The sequence below is a fragment of the Heptranchias perlo genome, chromosome 3, assembly GCF_035084215.1.
Source record: "Heptranchias perlo isolate sHepPer1 chromosome 3, sHepPer1.hap1, whole genome shotgun sequence".
Taxonomy (NCBI): domain Eukaryota; kingdom Metazoa; phylum Chordata; class Chondrichthyes; order Hexanchiformes; family Hexanchidae; genus Heptranchias; species Heptranchias perlo.
Genome location: NC_090327.1, coordinates 96,075,701 through 96,101,938, shown reverse-complemented (window position 1 = coordinate 96,101,938; position 26,238 = coordinate 96,075,701).

Below are 26,238 nucleotides of genomic sequence, written 5' to 3'. Positions count from 1 at the left end.
GCTCTGATGGGAGATGGTATGAGGGCATTGAGGGCATACAGAAATGTAATCAACGGAAAATTAAGGAAATGGAACAAGAAGGAGCCAAGGATAAGGAGGACGCTCAACCTAAGATAATGTGCCTGTCCTGTTTAGTCACCCAATTATAGGCTAGAGTGGCTACTGCTGTTTTCCTACACAAGATTTTAAATTGGGACAAATTTGGCTGAAGTAGCAAACTTCGGAAATTTAAAATTGGTCTGAGAGACAAAGGATAAATTAGTTTTGATGGAACACAGGAGAGAGGGAAATATTCTGTTCCTTTTCTACTGTTAAACATGCCTGTTTGCTTAAGCTCCGCCCTTACACAGAGCTAAAGCAGTTTAATTCTCTGTAGTCCATGTCTTAAATATTAGGTGTAATATAAACATGTGCTGTCTTACGTTTGTTTTCTGTGCGTGTGTGTAAGCATATTACTTTTAAGATATTAAGTCCTTGTGTTTTTGGTTTTGAACTGATTTGGAGTAATTGATAGATTGAGTGTTTGATTAAATTATCAAATGATGAAACTGGTTTTCTCTGGCTGGCCACTACAGACATCCAGTTATTTAAACTATGTGAATATTCCTTGGGCTCGAGACCTGGGAGCATCACATAAAATTTGGTGCTCTCTGAGTTCATAACCTATTACAGGAATCAATATTTTAAGGTTTATGAGTGTGTGAATATAGGTGTATGAGTATGTTAATTTTGACTTGATTTAGTGACTTCAAAATCTTTCAGGTGATTCTGTTTGTTTAAAATAATTAGAATGCAGTAGCGGTCAGGAGACTGTTTACACTCTTGGATTTTGTGATTGACTGTGGTGGAAAGCAGAAACGGCCAGAGTCCAAAATAAAAATGATTTAATGAAATTTAGGTTTTTAATCTAAATTACAGTCCAGGAGAAAACCACTCTTTTGAATTAAAATGGACAAGTTTAAATTCTAAAGCTTGTGTTTAAAGCTAATCACTCCCTTATCTTCCGCAAGATCTTTCAGAGTCCGAGAAGCCAAGAGGTGATTAGCATTTCAATGCTGCACCATTGCAGTATTGTTTCTTTTTAAGCATCAGGTTTAATTTGAGAGGATGTTTACAAATGCATTTCTTTAACCCATCTGAGGCTCTCAAGAAAGGCCATGGTGGATTTTTCTTTGTTTTTTTAAACAGATGACCATGGATTTTGGGACCACGTCAGGGGTGGTGGTGCAATATTTCTTTTACATGAAAGAAGTTTCACAGAGTTACAGAGCAGACTTCACTCGAAAGGTCTTGGTACAAGAAGGAGATTAACTGGTGTAAAGAATTTAATGTAAAGAATCTTACAACACCAGGTTATAGTCCAACAGATGGATTCCTGCAACAGTGGCAATGCCATCGCTATCTGCTGAAAGACTGATTGAAATATTTAAAGTGGACCTGATGGACTTTTGAAAGAGGATATACATGAGATGTTTGTGAACTATCTAAGGACACTGGTTAGTGGAAATGAGGGAGTCTGGAAAGCCCCAGATACCTTTTGCTGGTCCAGGAGTGGCTATTTGGCTGTGATGTGCTGCGGAGCTCATCATTAGCAGGTGGTTTCACCCCGAATGAAGAATCCTCTAACTGCTCTCTACCGGTCGATCGATGCAACTCGGAGAACGAACATGGAATATTCCAAGAGAGGACAATATGGCATTACACTATATCCGGTTTGTCAATCAAAATTTTGCCTCACACCAACCAAAAATAACTAAATTGGGGATTAAATATTGGTGCCTGTTAGGCCCCACAATGTTACAAAATACATTACCCTTCACACAGATGCCTTATCAGCAGTTATAAATTTTGCCCACTCAATTTCACATGCTTTCTTGAGTGTTAAATAGTTGTAAAAATTGATAAAGAGGAGGTACTAGAAAGGCTGGCTGTACTTAAAGTAGATAGGTCACCCAGTCCGGATGGGATACATCCTAGGTAGCTGAGGGAAGTAAGGGTGTAAATTGAGGAGGTACTGGCCATAATCTTCCAAACATCCTCAAATATGGGAGTGATGCCAGAGGACTGGAGAATTGCAAATATTACACACTTTTTCAAAAAAGGTGTAAGGATAAACCCAGCAACTATAGGTCAGTCAGTTTATCCTCGGTGGTGGGGAAACTTGTAGAAGCGATAATCCGAGACAGAATTAACAGTCACTTGGACAAGTGTGGATTAATTAAGGAAAGCCAGCACAGATTTGTTAAAGGCAAATTGTGTTTAACTAACTTGATTGAATTTTTTGATGAGGTAACGGAGAGGGTCGATGAGAGCAATGCGGTTGATGTGGTGTATATGGACTTTCAAAAGGCGTTTGATAAAGTGCCGCATAATAGGCTTGTCATCAAAGTTGAAGCTCATGGAATAAAAGGGGCAGTGGCAGCATGGATACAAAATTGGCTAAGTGACAGGAAACAGATAGTAGTGGTGAACGGATGTTTTTCGGACTAGAGGGAGGTATAAAGTGGTGTTCCCCAGAGATTGGTGCTGGGACCACTGCTTTTCTTGATATATATTAATGACTTGGACTTGGGTATACAGGACACAATTTCAAAATTTGCAGATGACACAAAACTTGGAAGGGTAGTGAACAGCAAGGAGGATAGTGATAGACTTCAAGAGGACATAGACAGGCTGGTGGAATGGGCGGGCACGTGGCAGATGAAATTCAACGCAGAAAAGTGTGAAGTGATACATTTTGGTAGGGAGAACGAGGAGAGGTAATATAAACTAAAGAGTACAATTCTAAAAGGGGTGCAGGAACAGAGAGATCTGGGGGTATATGTACACAAATCGTTGAAGGTTGAGAAAGCGGTTAAGAAAGCATATGGGATCCTGGGATATATCAATAGAGGCATACAGTACAAAAGCAAGAAGGTTATGATGAACCTTTATAAAACACTGGTTCGGCCACAACTAGAGTATTGTGTCCAGTTCTGGGCACTGCACTTTAGGAAGGATGTGAAGGCCTTAGAGAAGGTGCAGAAAATATTTACTAGAATGATTCCAGGAATGAGGGACCTTTGTTACGTGGATAGACTGGAGAAGCTGGAGTTGTTCTCCTTAGAGCAAAGAAGGTTGAGAGGAGATTTGATAGAGATGTTCAAAATCACGAAGGGTCTAGACAGAGTAGATAGAGAGAAACTGTTCCCATTGGCGGAAGGGTCAAGAACCAGAGAACATAGATTTAAGGTGATTGGCAAAAGAACCAAAGGTGATATGAGGAAAAACATTTTACACAATTTATGATCTGGAATGCACTGCCCGAGGGGACGGTGGAGGCAGATTCAATCGTAGTTTTCAAAAGGGAATTGGATAAGTACTTGAAGCGAAAAAATTTGCAGGGCTATGGGAATGGGGCAGTGGAGTGGGATGAGCTGGATTGCTCTTCCAGAGAGCTGGCTTGGACTCAATGGGCCAAATGGCCTCCTTCCGTGCTGTATCCATTCCATGATTCTAAGATTTATTATGGTATATTGGCTTAAGAGCCAATTATGGTATATTGGCGTAATACCATGGTTGTCATGACACATGAAGTAGCAACATTAATTAAGAGGTGAGGACTCGAGTCTATAGTCTCTCAGCCTCATGGTGGCGTCTGTTACGTTATGCAGGTGTGTGCATCATCACCCTCATCTACAAGCAGAAGGGGGAGAGGGAAGAAATCAAAAATTGGCAACCCATCTCACTACTTAATGTGGACTACAAAATTCTGTCCAAGGTCATTGCCAATCGGGTCAAGTCAGCCCTGGAGGTGGTAATTCACCCTGTTCAGACCTGCGCTGTACCAAAGATCTCTGATAGCCTGGCACAACTCAGGGATACGATCGCCTACGTGCAGGACAGGGGGGTAAACACCTGCCTCATCAGCTTGGACCAGGAGAAGGCCTTTGACAGAATATCCCACACGTACATGATGGATGTGCTCTCCAAAATGGGGTTTGGGGAGGGAATTCGCAATTGGATCCAACTGCTCTACACAGACATCAGTAGCACAGTTTCAATCAACGGGTGGGAGTCAGAAAGCTTTCCGATCAAATCTGGAGTCAGGCAGGGCTTGTCCTCTCTCCTCCATCTTGTTTGTGTGTTGCATCAAACCCGAGTCCATCTGGAGGGATGCAGGCATAAGAGGGGTGACGATCCCAGGCAGCGGAGGCACTCAGGTCAAGGCCTCCCTGTACATGGATGACGTTGCCGTCTTTTGCTCGGATCAGCTGTCAGTCCGCAGATTGATGAGCATCTGCAACCAGTTCGAACTGGCCTCGGGGGCCAGGGTATATCGAACCAAGAGCGAGGCCATGTTCTTTGGGAACTGGACTGACCGATCCTTTGTCCTCTTTACCGTCAGGTCGGATTACCTGAAGGTGCTGGGGATCTGGTTCGGGGGGGCCGAACTGTGCACCAAGAACTGGGAGGAGCGTATTGCCAAGGTCAAACAGAAACTGGGACTGTGGGATCGACGATCCCTCTCGATCGTGGGCAAGAACCTGGTCATTAGGTGCTCTGGGTGTTGCTGTACGTGGTGCAGGTCAGGTCCATACCTCGCTCCTGCGTCGTGACAGTCACCCGAGCCATCTTCCACTTTATCTGGAGATCAAAAATGGACCGTGTCCGCAGGGACACGATGTATAAATCTCCAGAGCAAGGGGGGAAAGGCATACCCAACGTGGCCCTCATCCTGAGGGCCACCTTTGTGTGCGGCTACATCAAGCTGTGCATAGACCCTCGATTCGCAAACACAAAGTGTCACCACGTTCTGAGGTTCTATCTGTCCCCGGTTTTGAGAAGGTTGGACCCTGGCCTCGCTGCCACGGAATGCTCCATCCAGTTGGATCGTTCCACCCTACCTGTCCTTCGTCGAAACATTTGTGCAGAAAAACACCTTTGACCACAAGGCAATCAGCAAGTGGTCCGCATGTAAAGGAGACAGTAGATCCTGTTGGTTGGTACCCCGAGCAGACTGTCAATGTCATTTTGCGGAACGCCTCATCGCCAGAGCTTTCATACAAGCATCAAGACCTAGCTTGGCTGGTGGTAAGAAGAGCCCTTCCCGTCAGATCCTTCATGCACTCCTGGAGTCTCAGTGCCACCGCGCGCTGTCCCCGAGGAGGCTGCGGTGGAGACGAGACCGTCACCCATCTCCTTCTGGAATGTGCCTTTGCAAAGAAGGTCTGGAGAGAGATGCAGTGGTATCTGTCCAGGTTCGTCCCGAGCAGTTCCGTAACACAGGACTCTGTGCTCTACGGGCTGTTCCCAGGGACTCACACCGAGACAGACATCAACTGCTGCTGGAAGACCATCAACTCGGTGAAAGACGCCCTCTGGTCTGCCCGAAACTTGCTGGTCTTCCAGTGCAAGGAGCTGTCCTCGACCGAGTCTTGCAAACTGGCACATTCCAAGGTCCAGGACTACATGCTCAGGGACGCAATGAAGCTGGGTGCGGCCGCCACAAAGGCTCTGTGGGGAAAGGCAACCGTTTAGAGCCTTCCTGCCATTGTATACTGAGGGGCTACAATCAGGGAAAAACCCCCTCGGGCAGAATGTAAAATTTCAAATTGATGTAATGTACCTGTAATGTACCTGTAATTAATCATCTGTATTGATTGTGATATAATGAGGCAGCCTAGAGTGTCATGAACTGTAATTATATATGATGTGTAACTGTATTGTTGAAATCATATTTCAACTGTACTTGTGTAACCTGCAAATTGTATAATCTGTATTGTGTACATTTGAAATGTGATATGACAACTGTATTGTATGTATTGTTGCAAATTTTATGAATAAAGTATATTTTGGGGGAAAAAAAAACAAAGAATTGTTTTTATGCAATGTTTGTGTCATGAAATACATTTAGTATGAAACCACACATGTTGTACAAATTAGAAGCCTGTGTCAGGAACTTTTACTGGGGATAGCCACAAGACACTCAGTATATTAAGGTGATTAGCGGGGCAGATGTATATTCTAAAGACATAGCTCGCTCTCTGAGACGACTGGGAACAGGTGGGCCGCCTTATTGGCCAGAGAGGTTAAGTGCCTTACCATTATCTCAGTGCCCAGAGTGATTAAGTCCTCAGCAAGGTAGCATCATTGACCTATCCTATTGATGAGGGTAAGTGCCTTGCCACTGTCCCATGTCGTTAGCATCACTAGCTATCTCTTCTTGATGAGGCTGAATGTCTCAGCAAGTCGATGATGTCAGGTCAGGTGCCGGCCGGTCAGGATCTCTTTAGCAAGCTGATGGACTACGTCTGGCATCATCAGCTGTGCTGAGGATGTTTAGCCAGCTCACCACAGGGCTTCCTGCTAAACAGTGTATAAAACACAGCTCAAACAAGGGCCCAGCGTAGAGGATCCCTCCAGGAACAGCAGGCTAGGTTTGTTAAGTTGGACGTGCTGGCAGGAGTCCACGCCCATGTCGGAAGAAGGAAAGAAGTCTGCAGACGGCAGGATCCGCAGGATCCAAGAGGGTGAGGCCGTGAGGACTGTTAAAACGAGAGGCCAAGGTGCGAGCTCTACCCAGAGTGGAAGCGGGTAATATATCTTCAGTTTCCATTCTGTAAACTGCTGCTTAAATACTGAGTGTATTAAACTGTTCTTCCTAATAAAGTACGTGCCACTGTAATCAACTGGGGTCGACTCGAATCTTTCGGAACTGGGAAGTGAGTAGCGGAGCAGGGGCTCCCTAAGACAGTATTTATATTCCCAATATGGTACAGGAGTACAATCAAATCCAAAAAGATTTCGATGTGCTAGGGGAGTGGGCCACACATTGGCAAATGGCGTTTAATTTCGATAAATGTAGTCTTATGCATGTTGGTAGGGTCGACACAGAATACACGTATCATTTGCAGGGAACAATACTGAAAGAGGTTGAGCGACAAAAAGATCTTGGTGTTATTGTACACAGGTCACTAAAGGTTCACGACCAATGTAGAGAAGCTGTAGCTAAAGTTAACAGGGTATTGGGTTATATTAATAGAACCATTCAGTATAAATCAAAGGACACCATTTTGACACGATTCAGGTCAATGGTCAGACAGCATCTAGAGTACTGTGCCCAGTTTTGGTCTCCACACACACGGCGGCCTTGGAAAAGGTCCAAAGGAGAGCTACAAGAAGGATTCCTAGCTTAAGGAACCTCAGCTACTCAGATAGACTCAAGGACCTTGGTCTATTTACTTTAGAGCAGCATAGACTTAGAGGTGACCTGATAGAGGTCTGTAAAATAATTAAACGGCTGGATAACATCCCTATTGATAGATTATTCCAGTTTAGCCAATTGGGGAGGACCAGGGACACGATTTTAAACTAGTGAAGAGTAGGAATAAACTGGATGTTAGGCGGTTCTTCTTTTCCCAGAGAATTGTGATCCTCTGGAATACATTGCCGGCTGGTGTGGTGGGTGCTGACTCTCTGACTTCAAGAGGGAGCTGGACAAGTTCCTGACTAGGGCAGAGATCACATCATATGGACAGTAAGTGTCTTTATAGATAACACTTTGTCCATGTGATCTCCTGGACTAGTTTCGATGGCCTGAAGGGGTCGGAGAGGAATTTTACAGAGCATTTTTTCCCTTGTTGGCCCTGGGTTTTATTCTGTCTTTTGTGTCTCCCAGGACATTACATGACTGTGGCCATCATAGTGTGGGGCAGGCTTGATGGACCAGTAGGTCTTTTCCTGCCCGTCAATTTTGTATGTTTGTAATAAGGAAGAGGTTAGGAAGGATATCAAAAAAACAATTAGGAAGGCAAAGAGGAACTACGAAATTAAGTTATCAAGGAATATAAAAAGAAGTAGTAAAGTATTCTGCAGACTTATAAATAACAAAAGAAAAAACAGGATAGGGATAGGGCCACTAAGGGATATACACGATAAATTCACAGGTAATGACAGTGAAGTGGCAGAAATATTGAATTGCATCCGAGCATATTAAAAGAAGTTAGGGAAGAAATAGCATAGGCACTATTACATATATATGAAAATTGATTAGGAAAGGGAATAGTGCCAGAGGACTGGCGGACAGCTAATGTGATTCCTGTATTTAAAAAGGGAGATAAAACAAGTCCAGGGAACTATAAACCAGTTAGCTTAACGTCGGTGATAGGAAAGATGATGGAATCTTTACTCAAAGATGTAATAAAGAAACATCTAGAAAATGAAAATATAATAAAGAATGATTAGCACGGATTTCAGAAGGGAAGGTCATACTTGACCAACATTATTGAATTCTTAGAAGAAGTAACAGAAAGAGTAGACAAGGGTAATGCAGTAGATGTAATATATTTGGATTTTCAAAAGGACTTCGATAACATACCGCATAGCAGACTCAGGGCTAAGGTCAGAGCATGTGGAGTCAGGGGACAGGTAGCAGAATGAATAGCAGGATGGCCACAAAACAGAAAACAGAGAAAGGTAGCAACTCAGACTGGCAAAAGGTGGGAAGTGGTGTTCCACAGGGATCAGTGCTGGGACCACTGTTCACAATTTACATCAACAATTTGGACTCAGGAATCGGAAGTACGATTTCAAAATTTGCAGACGACACAAAATTGGGGTGTAGTTAATACAAAGGAAGAATGCGTTAAAATGTAAGAGGACATTAATAAACTTGCAGAATGGCATGTAATTAGCAAATGAATTTTAATATAGATAAGTGTGAGGTGGTGCATTTTGGTAGGAAAAATAAGGAGGCCACATATTACTTGGATACTAAGAGTCTAAATGGGATAGAGGAGCAAAGGAATCTCAGGGTACAGATACACAATTCGCTAAAAGTAGCAACGCAGGTTAATTAGGTCATAAGAAAAGAAAACCAAGCACTGGGGCTCATTTCTAGAGGGATAGAATTGAAAAGCAGAGAAGCTATCTTAAACTTGTATAGAACTTTGGTTAGACCACACTTGGAGTACTGTGAACAGTTCTGGTCTCCATATTATAAAAAGGATATAGAGGCATTGGCGAAGATGCAAAAAAGATTCACAAGGATGATACCAGAACTGAGAGGATATACTAATTAGGAAAGATTAAATAGGCTGGGGCTGTTTTCTCTAGAAAAGAGAAGGCTGAGGGATGACCTGATGGAGATCTTTAAGGTAATGAAAGGGTTTGATAGGGTAGACGTAGAGAATATGTTTCTACTTGTGGGAGAGTCCAAAACTAGAGGTCACCAATATAAGATAGTCACTAATAAATCCAATAGGGAATTCAAGAGAAACTTCTTTACCCAAAGAGCGGTAAGAATGTGGAACTCGATACCATAAGGAGTAGTTGAGGCAAATAGCATAGATGCATTTAACGGGAACCTAGATAAGTAGACGAAGGAGAAAGGAATAGAAGGGTATGCTGATAGGGTTAGATGAAGTAGGGAGGGAGGAGGCTCATGTGGAGCATAAACACTGGCTTAGGCCAGTTGGGCCGAATGGCCAGTTTCTGTGCTGTGGACTCAATATATCCCATTGTAACTCAATGTAAGAGGAGCACAATCATGACTCAGGCTTCGTGTCTACAAATCAGGTTTATTAAAACTGAACAGTAGCAAGATTGAAATAGCAGCTTGCATTAAGTCACAACATAAAGCTCACCAGAGCAATAAAAGGCACAATGCATTCCCAGTAACACTTATCCTGGACCAGCATCAGTAACAAAATGTATAGGTGAGACTTCATGTGTTCACTTCCAGTTCAATAGAAGAACTGCTCAACTGGTTGAATGTATTTCACTGCCTGTTCATGGACCTGTCAATCACGCCCTCAAAAAATCATTGGGGCATTTAAAAAAATTAGATTTTTTTTCACTTTCTTTGACCACTTTTCTTTATTGGTTATAAAAATATTGGAGATGGGCAGAAAGGCTGTTTGACCAGATGGGGCGGTTGGAGGCTGGAGGCCATGTGATGAGATCTCCAGGAATACACCCTATCCACAAGCGATGCAAATTTCCTTGCTTGAGTGAGCCTAAACAGGACACTGGTATAATTTGACAATGCTTGCATGTTCTATGTCTAATCTTTTAGAGCTCTTTGTTTGTACAGTTGGGACCATCCTAGTCTCACAGCAGGTGCCTGAGACATCTGAAACTGCCTTCAGCTAGACATGTCAATGTGGCTTTCCTTCCAACATGGAGAAACCCAGTCTGCGGTAATCAATTTGAAGTGGTACTCTCACAAGTCTTAAGTCAAAAAATATATAATACTGGTAATATATTAAAAATTCTAACTCAGTGCACTCTTTCTGTCAACTTCTTTCATTATAAATTTCTATGTCCACATTTATAATGGCAATTGCTTATGTTAAACTTGCAGCAGCTCCACTAGCGGGAGGTTGTAATTAAAGTCTGACATGTTTACATAGGCTGTTTCCATTAAAAGTATGGACGTAGGAATTTATAATGAGAAAAAGATGACAGGCAAGTGTGCACAGACTTAAGATTATTAATATATCTAGATATCAGCACTTCTATGACATTAAAGAGCACCGATTTCTGATTTTCCAACTTGCATTGCTAACCCCCTTTCATAGTGTTGGAAACAAGCAATGGCCCAGAAATTGCTCGGAGTGGCGAACCAACAGTACTCGCCGCTCCATGGATTTATACTGACCCACTAACTTACTTTACTGGGTGCACTTCCTCCAATAGGAAGCGGAGAAGAGCCCAGTGTTAGTTCCAGTGAAGCTAGGACCCATGGGAGAAGCGAGAGGGTCACTCGCTCCCCTCAACCAATCAGATCGCAGCATTTTTGACAAGCAGCAAAGAGTTCCTGCAAGCTTGAAATGTGAAATCCAGGAAGTGAAAGATTCAACACTGAAATCATTGTAAAAACAGTTATAGACAGCGAAAAAAAAGGGTAAGAAATAATTTAATTAAATAAAAGAAACAGAAGGGAAAAGTAAAAAAAATTTTTTTTTATAAACTTAGATTAAAACTTAGATTAAACCTGGTATTTTTAAGCGTACCTGTTTTGTGGTGATATTAGTTAATTTCCAGCTGGGCAGATGAGCAAGTTGGCGCTGGTTGAATGATTCCACTGTTTCCAACCGGCGATATCCCTTTAATTTGAAGCTGTCATAGCGACGGTGAACCAGGAGGAGCAAGTTCCTGATTTCCGTGTTTCACAGCGCAAGTGCGAACGCCGGAACTTGCTCCTCGATTTCTCCACTAACAATGGTAAGCACTGCCGAGCTCAACATTCTTTTCAAAGCAAGTTCCGGGCCGATGTCAAGCAATCATATACTAAAAAGGATCGATTAGTTCCTGAAAGGAATGAGTTTAGAGTGTACAAGCTGCAAACTGACAAATTCATAGTCCACAGCATTTGCAACGTGCCATTTCTTTATCTTTTTTAATTTACCTAAAAACATGCAACATGTTGAAACAAACCATGTGATCGGGCACTATATTGTCATTTGCCCATCTCATCGTAGTGAAAATATAATCTGGCTTTTTTCCTATCTCTTCTTTCTTAACCAAAACAAAAGGATTTGCAAACAAGTTGATGTAAAAGGAATGTCCCTTTAACAACTCCATGTATTGACGATCAACATATTACTGGTGATATGGACTAGGTGAAATGGTCAACTGTTATATTAGAAGTGACAATCTCTTTGGAAACCCAAAGTGCTACAATTTGACAAAACATTTTTTAAAATCTGTACAGAGTCAATAGCATAGTCCCCAGTTAAAGTCTCGGGTCAGTGGGGTAGATCTTGATTTTGTGCGACAGTGGAAAGCAGGTGATAGTGAGTCGGCAGCCCATTTTACATTTCTCCTGGGAAATAAAAATCGGGGAGATGTAAAATGGGCTGCCAATTCACTATCCTCCATTTTACACTATAATACAAAGTCAAGATCTACCCCGTCATCTCTTAAATTCGCTCCTGACAAAGGCATGAGAGTAACTAATATGAATCAATGATTTGGTGGTGGCTGTAAAGTGTGGAGTACAGACTTGGACTTGTTATGGAGATTTTTATATATAAGATTAACTTGTTACTTGTAGTATTCCTTTCCTATTTCTTTTTAAGAGATTCATGGATGTTGGATTGATGCCTTCAATACAGACTAAGGATGGTGGTAACGACACTTAACTGGGTAGCAGCCAAATGAACACTTATAAATAAATAACAGGGCTGAGTTTGGCTCAGTGATAGCACTCTCACTTAGAGTCAGAAGGCTGTGGATTCCAGCCCCACTGCAAAACTTGAGCACATAATCTAGGCTGATACATTCAGTGCTGTAATGAGGGAATGCTGCATTGTTGAAGGTGTCGACCAGCAAATAAGATGCTAAACTGAAGCCCTGTCTGTCTGCTCAGGTGGACATCATTAAAGAGCCTAAAGTTCTCCTGGTGTCCTGGCCAAAATCCCTCTCAACCAAAACACAGATAAACTGGTTATTAATTCCCATTCATTCATTTCCTGTCTGTTGGACCATGAAGGATGCAAATTGGTAGTTGTGTTTGCCCACAGCATTTTTCATAGCGCTGTCCTCAATGAATTACAGTACTTTTAATGAGTACTCACTGTTATGTAGGCAAATACAATTTGTACACAGCAAGGTCCCACAAACAGCAATGAGATCAATAGCCAGTTAATCTGTTATGGTGGTGTTGGCTTAGGGATGTTTGTTGATCAGGACATGGGAGTTCTCCCCTGCTCTTTTTCCTCGAAAAAGTGTCATGGGATCTTTCATGTCCCAGCTGAACAGGAAAACGGGGCCTCAGTTTAACACCTCATCTGACAGTGGGGCACTCCCTCAGTAGTATGCTGAAGTGTCAGCCTGGATTATGTTCTCATGCTCGACATCAGTGACTGCACTTCAAAACTAATACAGCCGTTGCACAGCACTCTGGGATATCCTGAAGACGTGAAAAGGCGCTATATAAATGCAAAAGCAAAATATTGCAGATGCTGGAAATCTGAAATATAAACAGACAATGCTGGAAACATTCAGCAGATCAGGCAGCATCTGTGGAGAGAGAAACAGAGTTAACATTTGAGGTCAATGACCTTTCATCAGAACTGCAAGATGTTTAGGGATGAACAGCGTTTAAGCAAGAACAGAGCCAGGGAAAAGGGGGCAGGGAAAGAACAAAAGGGAGACTGCTGGTGAAATTGCTGACAGGAGATTCAGGTCTTTTGACATCGATAAAAAAATGGAAAGATGCAGCAATGGGCCATCTGAGATTTTATTGTTAACATTTAAAAGCCAGCTGAAGTTCACCAGCTGAAGTTCACCAGCTGTAGTTCACCAGCTGACGTTCACCAGCTGAAGTTCACCAGCTGTAGTTCATCAGCTGTAGTTCACCAGCTGAAGTTCACCAGCTGAAGTTCACCAGCTGTAGTTCACCAGCTGTAGTTCACCAGCTGTAGTTCACCAGCTGACGTTCACCAGCTGTAGTTCACCAGCTGTAGTTCACCAGCTGAAGTTCTGCCTGCAGCAGGGCAGGGCCACATTTTTCCCCAAGCACTGCTGCAATGCCAGAAGAAGACTGCATCACTCTGAGATAAGACCGCAGTGTAACCGGGACATGGGGGAGTGTAGCAAGGAATTTCAGTGGGATCCTCTGCCGTTCGCCTTTATCGCCTCTGCTGCTTGACTCAGAGGTACAACTTCTACTGTTCCATTGTAGCACTGCAACTCAGCTTCTGACCTGTACCTGGAGTCAGCCATTCCACATCACTGTTGGTGCAGGCTAACCAATAGGTGTGTTTTGGTGTTTCCATTGTCAAAGTTATATTTGTAGTCCAGTTCTAATTGAAATTAACTTTCATTACTTTCTTGATATTAACCAGTGACATTCCATCTTTCCCAAAAGATTCTCAATCCTGTGCACTTCCCTTTCTTACTAGTTGGCAGAGCTTCCTCCAGTCTTGGGCCCGCCCTCTGGAGTGACCTCCATAAACATCTTCACTTGCCTGCCTTTCAAAACCAACCTTTCCAATTGTACCTTTAGCCAAAGTTCCCAAATACTCTACCCCTCACTCCGCCTGTCTCCCAAATCCTCTACTATTTAGTCTGTCTCTCTTCAAAATCCTGTATCATGAAGATATTTCAGTCTCTCTGTGTAGTTCTCTATCCTCAGTTTTTCTGCCTCTCTCTGAAATCCTCTATAGCTTAGTCTGTCTGTTCTCTCTCCCAAATCCCCTAGTGCTCGCTCTGTCTCTCTCATATGGAAAGTGCCTTGGGATGTTTAATTATGTGAGTGGTGCTGTTTAGATGGAAGTTATTGTTGCTCCATATAAAACCTATACAAAATCAGACCACACAAACACTGTGTGTGCAGTTACATCTCAATATTAGTTGGGCTTTTAGTAGTTTGCTGATAAGAAGAATCATTGTTATGTCACAATGAAAAACAGCAGCAGGGCAGAGAAAGTTCATCCCGCGGGCCACCTCGTTGCCGATTTTCACCGTTACCGCCTGGAAATGCAGCAACATCTGGGCGGAGCGTAGAAAGGGAAATCTGGCGGATAGGAAGCACTTCCTTTACAGAACCCACTGGATTTTCCTTCCATTATTTTCAACGGATGGAAAACCCAGCAGATTCTGTAAAGTGTCACGCAGTTCTACCCACCAGATGTTCCTTTTTCCATCCCATGTATGTGATGTTGGATGCCCAGGCAGTAAAGGGGAAAATTTACGGCCTTTGTGTTGCACGAGTTCGCAGTAGTACGCATTCCCACATCCACGACCCTCACAGAACTTTATTAGAACTGAACTTAGCAGTCTCCAAAAAATACACTGCGCTTCTCCCTGAATTAGCTCTGCCGTGTTCTTTCTTGGAAACAGGCCGTCATTGAGCTTTTTGCAAATTCCAGAATCACATCCAAGGAAAATAAACCATTCAGGAAAGGCCTTAATAACTCTCTGAGGTCTGTATTTGAATTTTGCTTCATGCCATTAAAGTTTTACAAGGGGAGTCTTTTCACTGAACTGGCTGGTATTAGCAGAGGCCCGAAGAAGCTCTATGTGGGAATATTCAGCGGCTCTCTTACACAGCACTGTTAGCATAACGATTGGTAAATGTCGCAATTCTGAGAAAATATTATTTTATTTAGTTTTCCCACCAGAGCATAGACTTATCAGCATTAAACGTATCCAGTTGTGATACGCCAGTGTTGTCCAGTATAAATCGTTGATTAGCTAGCTACAGGTGTGGCTACAGCAACATCCTTATAGCCACATGCAGTAATTTTAGTAGAAAAGGCCTTACAATACATGTAAATGTATATCGCATATATATTTACTTAACAAGCATCTACCACCATGAGTAAAGCACTCAACAATCAAAAAACACACACACGTTGCTTTTTGTCTTACCATTTTACTAACAAAAGCAAAAAAGGTTAAAGTACACATGCACACACTGTGTGAATACGAGCATTGAGGTCACATACCCAACGATGGTGTCTATTACTCATTTTTTATTTACTAATCAGACTTGCAATTAGCCACATCTGGATTCCCGATTGGCCACATGTGGCTAATGTATGGGACAAAACTGTGATTCTCTACAATCCTGTGAAGAGTTAAATACATGTTGATGTATCACTATCCATAGACCCCTCTTTCTCTCTTTCTCTCTCTTACAAACAGAGGACCAAGAGACAGCAGGTTTTCCTCAGCAATGTGAAGCAGCTGTATGAGGCTACATGATGATTACTCAGGGAGGGTAGGATTGAGAGCTGTTGTGGGATTGGTCAGTTTAGTTCTGCTGTGAGGCCCAAGGGGTCAGAGACCCTGAGTATATTTAAGCAGCAGTTTGCTCTTTAATTTACAAACAAAATAAGAGAGTTTCATGACATATTCCTGATATAAATCATGATTGATGACAAACAATAGTTAATGGCGTGTCTCAGTGACTTGGACACAGCACAGCCATTAATTCTATTAGCTTGTATGCTGTCCAATCCCCAGCCTCCAATTTGCATAGTGTTTTCAGATTAGGGTGTAGGCCCTGAATTAAATCAATCCATTTTAACTTCCTTCCCAATCAACTCTCGGGATTTTCCCAGGCAACTGAGGCTAGTGTCTCAGGAGCCAGGACAGCTTGGAGTCCCGTCCCCTCCCCTCCCACCCAAGTAATTGATTAAATGTCCTTCAGATGTTCAAGTTAAAGTATATACTTTAATTTATGCAAGGAGTGTGGTACAATTTCTAGTACATCTAATGCAACCTAACAGAACTGGATCTCTATTGGACAAATTGACACTGTATACTGACAACCTGAATCCCAAACAGTGTCTGGTATGGTAGCATTGTCCTTAAACAATTACGTATGACCTTCTAACTCAGTGCGACTGAAATTCTCAGACTGTACTGCTCAGAATGTCCTGTTTGTATTCGCTTCACCCCAGTGTTGAGCAGTGTGTCACTCTAACCTAGCCTTGGCGGAGTTATCACATGTGTACATAGAGAGGCACTGATTATTTGCACATGTACACAAGGAGGAAGGGAAATAATGTGTGCTTGTTCAGTGGAAGACTGACGGTCAGTTACGCCATCCGCCTCTTATGTTGTTACTTATGACGGCAACATATACAACAGTGTAATTATAGATAAATGTGTAAACTTCCTGTATTAAGGGCTCAGTCAATGAAATCACGTAAAACTGATCCTCTCAGACTGTGATTTTTACCCACATTATCTCTTCACATCCAGCCCATTGTTTTCAACTGCGAGTGTGAGATGGTCAAGCCCCCAACATCTCTCCAAATGCTCGTGACAACAATGAAACATTTTTTTCTATATATTTTATTCCTTCCTTTTGGGTCATTGTACATGTAGGGTTGAACTTGGTTACTGCTAGCTAATTTTTGCAGAGAATGTACTTTATGGTCTGGTATGCTGAAGATGTTAATATTCATCTATAGTTTGACTTTGAGAAACAAAAGCAGGTTTAATATGTTAATATGTGTTGAGTGCAGAGCCATTTGTATCAGTGGGTGGACCTTGATTTTATGCAGTAGTGTAAAACAGGTGATAGTGACTTGGCAGCCCATTTTACATCACTCCCCATTTTCATTGGCTTCAATGGAAATAAAAATCAGGAGAGATGTAAAACTGTCTGTCGATTCGCTATCACTCATTTTACACTGTCGCTCAAAGTCAAAATCTACCCCATTCTGTCCAGCACTGTCCCAGATGGTTGTTTAAACAAGTACTAATTACCTACAGTCACAGGTTGATCAAATGGATTGGACCTGATCAATAGATTAAGCGGATTCCATTCAATTCAAACATCCTATGTGATTGACATCTGGAGTTCTTTGTAAAATAATTGGTTTGATTGATAGCTATATCTTTGTTGAAGACTTGAGTCCAGTTGGCGGAGGGAGATGGGAGTCAGGGTTGTGATTCCTTGTTAAACCTCTTGATAGACAGTCCTGTCGCTAGAAGGTTTATATTTGGCTATCTGTGCTCGGCTCCCTAAATGAGGTTGATTTTAAGTGCTCCTGTCTGGCGTAAATGGGGTGGTAGCAGCCTGATAATGACATCTGGTCACTTACCACTTCTTTTACGTTGTTGCTCTTTGGTAGGATCCTGAGATGGGCAGCTGGTGTGCCCGCCTGGTTCAGGTGGGAAGCTCCACCCATTTTCTCCAGCAACAAATGGCCTAACCAACGGTCCTTAAAGGGACCACCAAAGGCTGTTCAGAAAACGACCAAAGTTTCTTTTTAACTCTTAACTCTGGGCCCATTAGAAAACAAATGGTGGACCACCATCGACCCATGCGAGGCCCTCCTCTCCTCCCCTGGATTGCCTCTTTCCCAACCCCCCCCCCCCCCCCACCAACAGAGCTCCGACTGTCGGCCAGCCTTGCGTAGGAGCCAACCGATTTCCCGCCCTCCTCAACCGACGAGCTGTGCGGAGCGCCTGCTGCTCGCGGGCTGTGTGCGAACGAGTCTGGTCAAGACTATGTGTCTCAAGTTAAAATCGGCCCCCAATCAGTCTGAAGCTGTCAGCGGGTAGGAGGCTAGCGAAAGGGCCTTATGCTACTAAATAGCCACTAAGCAACCATGTTTTGTTAAGTCAGTTTTATGTAAAGCAGGCGATGTGCCTTTGTGATGCTTCAAGGAGATTAATAATAGTTTGTCATTACTCTAAATATACTGTTGATATTGATTGGGTTGAAGTTCAGTAAAATAGTCTCTTAGTCTATAGCCTGCGTCACAATCTGACAGAGTGGATAGTCACTGCCTACTGACATTGAGGAGATCACATGGTGGCATAGGACATGTCACTGGAGCACAATGCTAAGTCCTCTCTGTTTGATCTCTGATTCTTGCTACATTTATCTAGCTATTGGGCTGGTAAAGGCATGCTCGAGTTCATAGGGGACGCAAGGTCCACTTGCAGGAGTAGTCAGTAATACAGGACTGAAGGAAAAGTCTATTGTGAAAGCCCAAGTTTTCCAGTCCGACCCACCAGGATGTACATTTGAGAGGTGCATGATGATAGTTTTCCCTCCCTCCCACATACTTCTTGTTCCTGATGAAATCGGACAGGATCGCAGCAGAGCAAAGAATGAGAGAAGATTCAGGCTGTGGGGCCTACTGCCAACTCACGGCCCAGACCAGGATTTTCCTCTCCCCAACACCCCCCACCAACCCTGCTGGGACCATCGCTGCTCCTCCCCTACCCGCCGCATGTGAACAGCATTGGCGGTGTGGAAGGTGGTGGTAGGTCCCGGGAAGCAATGGTAAAAGCCTTGAATTCCCCCAATGGAGAGAAAGGGCCTGTAGCAATTGGAAAGAAGTGACTAGTGGTCCCACAAGGATCTGTGCTGGGGCCTCAACTATTCACTATATTTATTAATGACTTAGATAATACAATAGAGAACTATATATCCAAGTTTGCCAATGACACAAAGATTGGTGGCATAGTAAATATTGTAGACGGAAGCATAAAATTAAAAAGAGACATTGATAGATTAAGTGAGTGGTCAAAACTATGGCAGATGGATTTCAACACAGGTAAGTGTGAGGTCATCCACGTTGGACCAAAAAAGGATAGATCTGAGTATTTTTTAAATGGTGAAAAGTTAGGAACAGTGGAGGTCCAAAGAGATTTAGGGGGTCCATGTACACAGATCACTAAAATGTAATGGTCTGATACAAAAAATAATCAAAAAGGCTAATGGAATGTTTGCCTTTATAACTAGAGGGCTAGAATATAAAGGGGAGGAAGTTTTGCTACAGCTACACAAAGCCTTGATTAGACCACATCTAACTGTGTACAGTTCTGGGCACCACATCTTGGAAAGGCTTTGGAAGGAGTGCAGTGCGGATTCACCAGAATGTTACCAGGGCTCCAAGGATTAAATTTTGAGGAGAGATTACATAAACTAGGCTTGTATTCCCTGGAATATAGAAGGTTAAGGGGTGATTTGATTGAGGTTTTTAGGATAGGGTAGATCGAGAGAAACTTTTTCCGCCGGCGGGAAATCTACGACAAGGGGACGTAACCTTAAAATCAGAGGCAGGCCATTCAGGAGAGAAGTTAGGAAACACTTCTTCACGCAAAGGATGGTAAAAGTGTGGAACTCTCTCCCACAAAAAGCAGTAGATGCTAGCTCAATTAATCATTTTAAATCTGAGATCAATCGTTTTTTGCTAGCCAGGAGTATTAAGGGATATGGAGCCAAGGAGGGTGGATGGAGTTAGGATACAGATCAGCCATGATCTCATTGAATGGCGGAACAGTCCTGATTGAGGCCTTGAGTGGGAGCCTTGACGCCATCTTCAGGTGCTTCCACACCCTTAAGGTCCCTCGCCGCCTCGTCTGGTGCTGCAGTGGAGGGGATTTTCTACCCTTGCACTGGCGGGCTCCCTCTTGATGGCAGGAATCCTGCCAGGAGCATGATGTGCACACAGAATGAACCCCAACTGAGGAAAATGGGTCATATTTGGGGCAGTCACATAGCTTGTGAGTCTAGAATGTCATTCAATTCACAAGCAGATCAAGGGTGCATTGACGCTGTAACTGGTGTCAGTGTGAAGTGATTTCACTTCACTCCATTGCTGCAAATTATAACGTGAATGCGAGCTAAATATGGACTCGGGACTTGACCTGATACCGGAACAAAGTGCAGTGAGACTATCTGGATGGGGTAGTCTCACTCCACTTTGCTTTGCAGTCAGTTTCGGCGTAGAAGTACAGCAGTCGGCCATGGTTTGGCCCCATCTAGAATACCATGCCTGGTTTTGGTTCCTTCACATATGGGGGAATATCGAGGCCCTGGAATAGGTCCAGAGGAGGCCCACTCAATTGATACCTAGTTTAAGGGCCCTTAGTTATCAGGATAGGCTGAGGGAACTAGGGCTTTTTAACTCTGGAAAAGATTATTTGATCCAGAAAGGCAGAGGAGAACTAGGGATCTTCAGCACAAGTTCTGAAAGCATAGAGTTGGGTTAAGTGCCAGGAAGTGCTTCTTTTCTGAGAAGAGACATCAACTGCTGGAATAGGTTACCAGTACATGCGGTGAATGTGGATTCACTACACGCCTTCAAAAGCGAGCTAGACAACTTCCTGGAACTAAACTTGCGGAGTGCGACTGCACTGTAAGAAGCATTAGACTTTTTGCATCTTTGTTTCTCTGATTTTTTTAATTTAACTTCTACAACCAATGTCACGAATGCTAACAGTGTTTCATTCTGACGTGTTGTGGTTCTCAGACATGTGGCAGTTTGCACTTTTCCTGGAACAATTCATTAGACATTAGGAAAATACTTAAATTAGAATCCATCACATGGCAGATGTTTGCTTGGACTTGTAGTCCAACAATAAATGTTTGCAGAATGTTGCATATCATTTATATTATATAACGGTTTCAGTAAGTTAATAATGTCTTATGATCAACTATGTAAGAACTGGAATTAATATTTTTATGCTACATTTTTGAATGACTGAAAACTGAGGATGTCCATCAAAAAAGATTCCCTACTCTCCATAATCCTATGAAGTTAAACTATTAAATGTCTGTCGGTGTGGAATTTGTAAATAGAACACTATCAAGATTTATAAATGCCCCAGAGCATGGTACATTGGCGAGACCATGCAGACGCTGCGACAACGGATGAACGGACACCGCGCAACAATCGCCAGACAGGAGGGTTCCCTCCCAGTCGGGGAACACTTCAGCAGTCAAGGACATTCAGCCACCGACCTTCGGGTAAGCGTACTCCAAGGTGGCCTTCGAGACACACGACAACGCAAAATCGTCGAGCAGAAATTGATAGCCAAGTTCCGCACCCATGAGGACGGCCTCAACCGGGATCTTGGGTTCATGTCACGCTACACGTTACCCCACCAGCGAACAAATGTTATCTATTTTTAATATAACGGGTCAGTTGCTGTCTTTTCTATGTTTCTACCTCTCTATCTCTGTTTTTTTTTGGTTTTTGTTTTTTTTGGTGATTTGTATATTCGGAGACCTTGCCGGTAACACCTGTCTGTCTGCACACTGATTGACTTGGCAACGGGCAGTTGAAAAAACTGTCTGTAATCACCAAGCATTGTTCTGTGAATTATAAATGCGATTTCATTTCGAGGATTTCATTTCCAACAACGTTCACCTGAGGAAGGAGGAAGCCTCCGAAAGCTTGTGAATTTAAAATAAAATTGCTGGACTATAACTTGGTGTTGTAAAATTGTTTACAAGATTTATAAACACAGCTTTTGTAACTTTGTCCTGCAGAAAGAAACATGCCTTATTATTAAGGAGACGTAAATTAACAACTAACCTCTGCCTCTGTCGGGACCACAAAAATGGTAAAAACTAAATTAAAAAAAGATTCCAAAGGAAGATGGGTTCCAGATAAAAATAAAGCAGGCTTTATTTAGGACTGTTTCTCAGTCTTTCATGTAGCAGGCTCAACTTAATTACGTTTGAATGATTCTGTCTCAGGTATGCCTTTGGTCACAGTTCTGCAATGTAATACTCGATGGTGTTAATATGAGAGAGTTGAGAGATAGGCTGAATGATGATTAAGGACAGAATGTTGACAGGAAAAGTTGTGCAAACAAGAGAAGCATTGCTTGGTTGCGACGAGGCTACAGCTTGCTTTCCGTATGGATCGTTGTTTATTTAGCTTCAAAGCTGCAGAACAAAGAAAAGATTTCGACTCTTGATTGTTGACATCACTTCAACTGCTGGAAACGCTGAGATAAAAAGATCCTTCGGGACACTGACAGTTCTGTCGGTGGTGGTAATCACTGAACCATTTTTTGGTGGTGGGCATTGAAGTACATCCTGTGCCCTTGCTTCTCTCAGAGCCTCTTCCAAGTGATGTTCAACATGGAGGAGGACAAATCATCTGGCAACGACCCAGGAAAGATTTAAGAAATTTTAGCCCAGTCGACCCTGCAAAGTCCTCCAGGCAAACATCTGGGAGACTGGTGCGCAATTTGGGAGAGCTGTCCCACCGACTAGTAAAGCATCAGCCTGACATGGTTGTACTCACAGAATCATAACTATCAGCCATATCTTGGACTTCTTCATCCACCATTCATGAGTCTGTCCAGCCCCACCACCAAGATAGACCTAGCAGAGGTCTACAGTTTACAGTCAGCTGGGAGTGGTCCTTAGAGTCCTCAACATTGACTTCGGACCCTGTGAAGTCTTATTCTTTCAGGTCAAAGAAGGTCAAGGAAACTACCTGCTGCAACCTCCCACCATCCCCACCCTGTCAACTAATGAATCAGTACCTCTCCACATTGAACATCATTTGGAAGAAGATCTGAGAGAAGCAAGGGCACAGAATGTACTTCAGTATCCACCACCAAAAAGTGGTTCAGTAGTAGCAGCAGGGAGAGAGCTGGCAGTGCCCTGAAGTACATAGCTGCCAGACCGGACCTGTGTCAAGTGCTGAGGGAACCAACACAAGGAAGTAACCAACTTGACTTCGTCCTTACCAACCTACCTGTTGCAGACATGTCTATCTACAACGGTACTGATAGGAGCGACCACTGCACAGTCCTTGTGAAGACAAAGTCTCATCTCCACATTGAGGATACCCTCCATCGTGCAGTGTGGCACTACCACCGTACTAAGTGGGACAGGCTAAGGACAGATCTAGCAACCCAAAATTGGGTGTTCATTAGGCACTGTGAGCCATCAGCAGCAGCAGAATTGTATACCATCATAATCTGTAACTTTATGGCTTCACACATCCCTCACTCCTTCATCTCCATCAAGCCAGGAGACCAACCCTGGTTCAATGTGCAGTGTAGAATGCCATATCTAGAGCAGCACTGGACATACCTTAGAATTAGGTACCATTCTAGTGAAGCTCCCTGAACGCTAAACGCTGAACATAGGGCTCCCTGAATGCTAAACACCAAAAGCAGCAGGCTAAAGACAGAACTAATTGGGCCTACAACCAATGGATCAGTGCAAAGCTCTGGAGCCCTATGAGATCCAGTCAAGATTAGTTGGGGATAACCAGACAATAGAGAGGATACGCACAGATTCGCTAGGATGCTGCCTGGAATGAGGAAATGCAAACATGAAGAAGGACTTGAAAAACTGTTGCTGTTTCGTTAGAACAAAGGAGATTATGGGGTGATATGATAGAGGTGTTTAAAATGATGAAGGAATGGGATGGAGTAGATAGACTGTTTCCAGTGATTGAAGGATCTAGAACAAGAGGTCATAGACATACGATTAAGTGCAAGAGATTTAGGACAGAAGGTAGGAGAAACATTTTTTACACAGGGTTGTGAGGTTATGGAATGCATTATTGGAGTTATTGACTGAAGCAGTGATCATGCCAACATTTAAGAATGGGTTAGATAGATGGTTGAAGGGGCAATAAGGGATATGGGAACAGGGTGGGTACATGGGATTAGGACTACTGTTCATATGAAGCATAAACACCAACATGGACCAGTTGAACCAAAAGGCCTGGTTCCATGTCTAATTCTAGATGGTGGAATGGATGCTGGTGATGTCTGCTTCTGACCCCACCAGAGTATCCACATAATTACCATATGTTGGGTAGCACCCATATCACTATGGGCACATCTTTAGCACCCACCAGAAGAGGGGCACGGGAAATGTGACACTGGCAAGCATTAGTACCACAGTCGATGCCAATGGCCAAGCACTTTTTTTAAGATCAGCCCAATTGGCCAAAAAGATTTGAGCTGCCAGAATTTGGCCTGAACCCCCAGTTAGGTGCTACTTATGGACCTGAGCCAACATCCTGTATGAGCTGCACTCATCCAGGCAAGTGGAGAGTATTCCATCACACTCCTGACTTGTGCCTTGTAGATGGTGGAAAGGCTTTGGAGAGTCAGGAGGTGAGTCACTCGCCACAGAATACCCAGCCTCAGACCTGCTGTTATAGCCACAGTATTTATATGGCTGGTCCAGTTAAGTTTCTGGTCAATGGTGACCCCCAGGATGTTGATGGTGGGGGATTTGGTGATGGTAATGCCATTGAATGTCAAGGTGAGGTGGTTTGACTCTCTCTTGTTGGAGATGGTCATTGCCTGGCACTTGTCTGGCGCAAATGTTACTTGCCACTTATCAGTCCAAGCCTGTTTGTTGTCCAGGTCTTGCTGCATGCGAGCTCGGACTGCTTCGTTATTTGAGGGGTTGCGAATGGAACTGAACACTGTGCAATCATCAGCGAACATCCCCATTTCTGACCTTATGATGGATGGAAGGTCATTGACGAAGCAGCTGATGATGTAGGCCATCAGGTCCAGGGGATTTGTCGGCTTTTGGTCCCATTAGTTTCTCTAGTACTTTTCGCTACTGATATTAATTACTTTAAGTTCCTCACTGTCATTAGTCCCTTGGTTCCTCATTATTTTCACTATGCTTTTTGTGTCTTCTACTGTGAAGACAGATACAAAATATTTGTTTAAGTCTCTGCCATTTCCTTATTTCCTATTATAATATCTCCTGTCTTAGCCTCTAAGGGACCAACGTTTACTTTTGCTACTTTCTTCCTTTTTACATACTTGTAGAAGCTCTTACAATCTGTTGTTATATTTCTTGCTAGTTTACTCTCATATTCTATTTTCTCCCTTTTTAACAATTTTTTGGTCATCCTTTGCTGGTTTCTGAAGCTCTCCCAATCCTCAGGCTTACTACTCTTCTTGGCAACATTACCTCCAGCCCCATGCAACATATCTAAGTTGGATTGGAAGATGGTGGCCATAGCATCCGTAATTTGCACCCTTACTTCCCTCAGTAATTGAGGAAGAACACCTGCTCCTCCTTGAAGGCCTCCCATTGTTCAATTACTATTTACCTACCAATTTTTGATTCCAATCCACCAGGACAAGATCCCTTTTTAACTCACTGAAATTAGCCCTCCTCCAGTTAAGTATTGGCCCCTCATTTATATAACACTTGTTTTAGGCCCCCTTTTAAGAAATTGAATATCGCAGAGTGGAGCAGCAGCCGGGTTTGCTCCGCTGCTGCCCATCTGGACCGGATGCTTTTTCTACTTTGAGTACTCCCAATCTTTTAAGTACCTCCTCTTTATCCATTTTTATCCTAACCAATATTGCTACTACCTCCTCCTTTACTGCTACAATGGCAGCATCCTCTTCTCGAGTGAAGACCAATGCGAAGTATTCATTTAGTACCTCAGCCGCTGCCTCCCCAAGAAGATTTCTTTTGTCCCTAATCGGCCCTAACCTTCCTTTGACTAATGTTTTACTATTTATATGTTTATAAAAATCTTTTGGTTCCCTTTTGTGTTTGCCGCTAATCTATTCTCATACTTTCTCTTTGCCCCTCTTATTTCCTTTTTTAGATCTCCTCTGCATTTTCGGTATTGAGCCCGGTTTATGTACCCTACTGTATTATGAACCTTACATTTGTCATAAGTCTCCTTTTTCTGTTTCATTTTAATCTCTATATCTTAAGTCATCCAGGGAGCTCTAGCTTTGGATGCCCTTCCTTTCCCCCTCGTAGGGATGTGTCTACTCTGTACCTGAACCAACTCCACCTTGAAGGCCTCCCATTGTTCAATTACTGTTTTGCCTCCCAATTTTTGATTCCAATCCACCTGGGCAAGATCCCTTTTTAACTCACTGAAATTAGCCCTCCTCCAGTTAAGTATTGGCCCCTCATTTATATAACACTTGTTTTAGGCCCCTTGTAGAAGTTGAATTCGCAGAGCGGAGCAGGAGACGGGTTTGCTCCGCTGCTGTCTAACGAGCGGCCTCCAA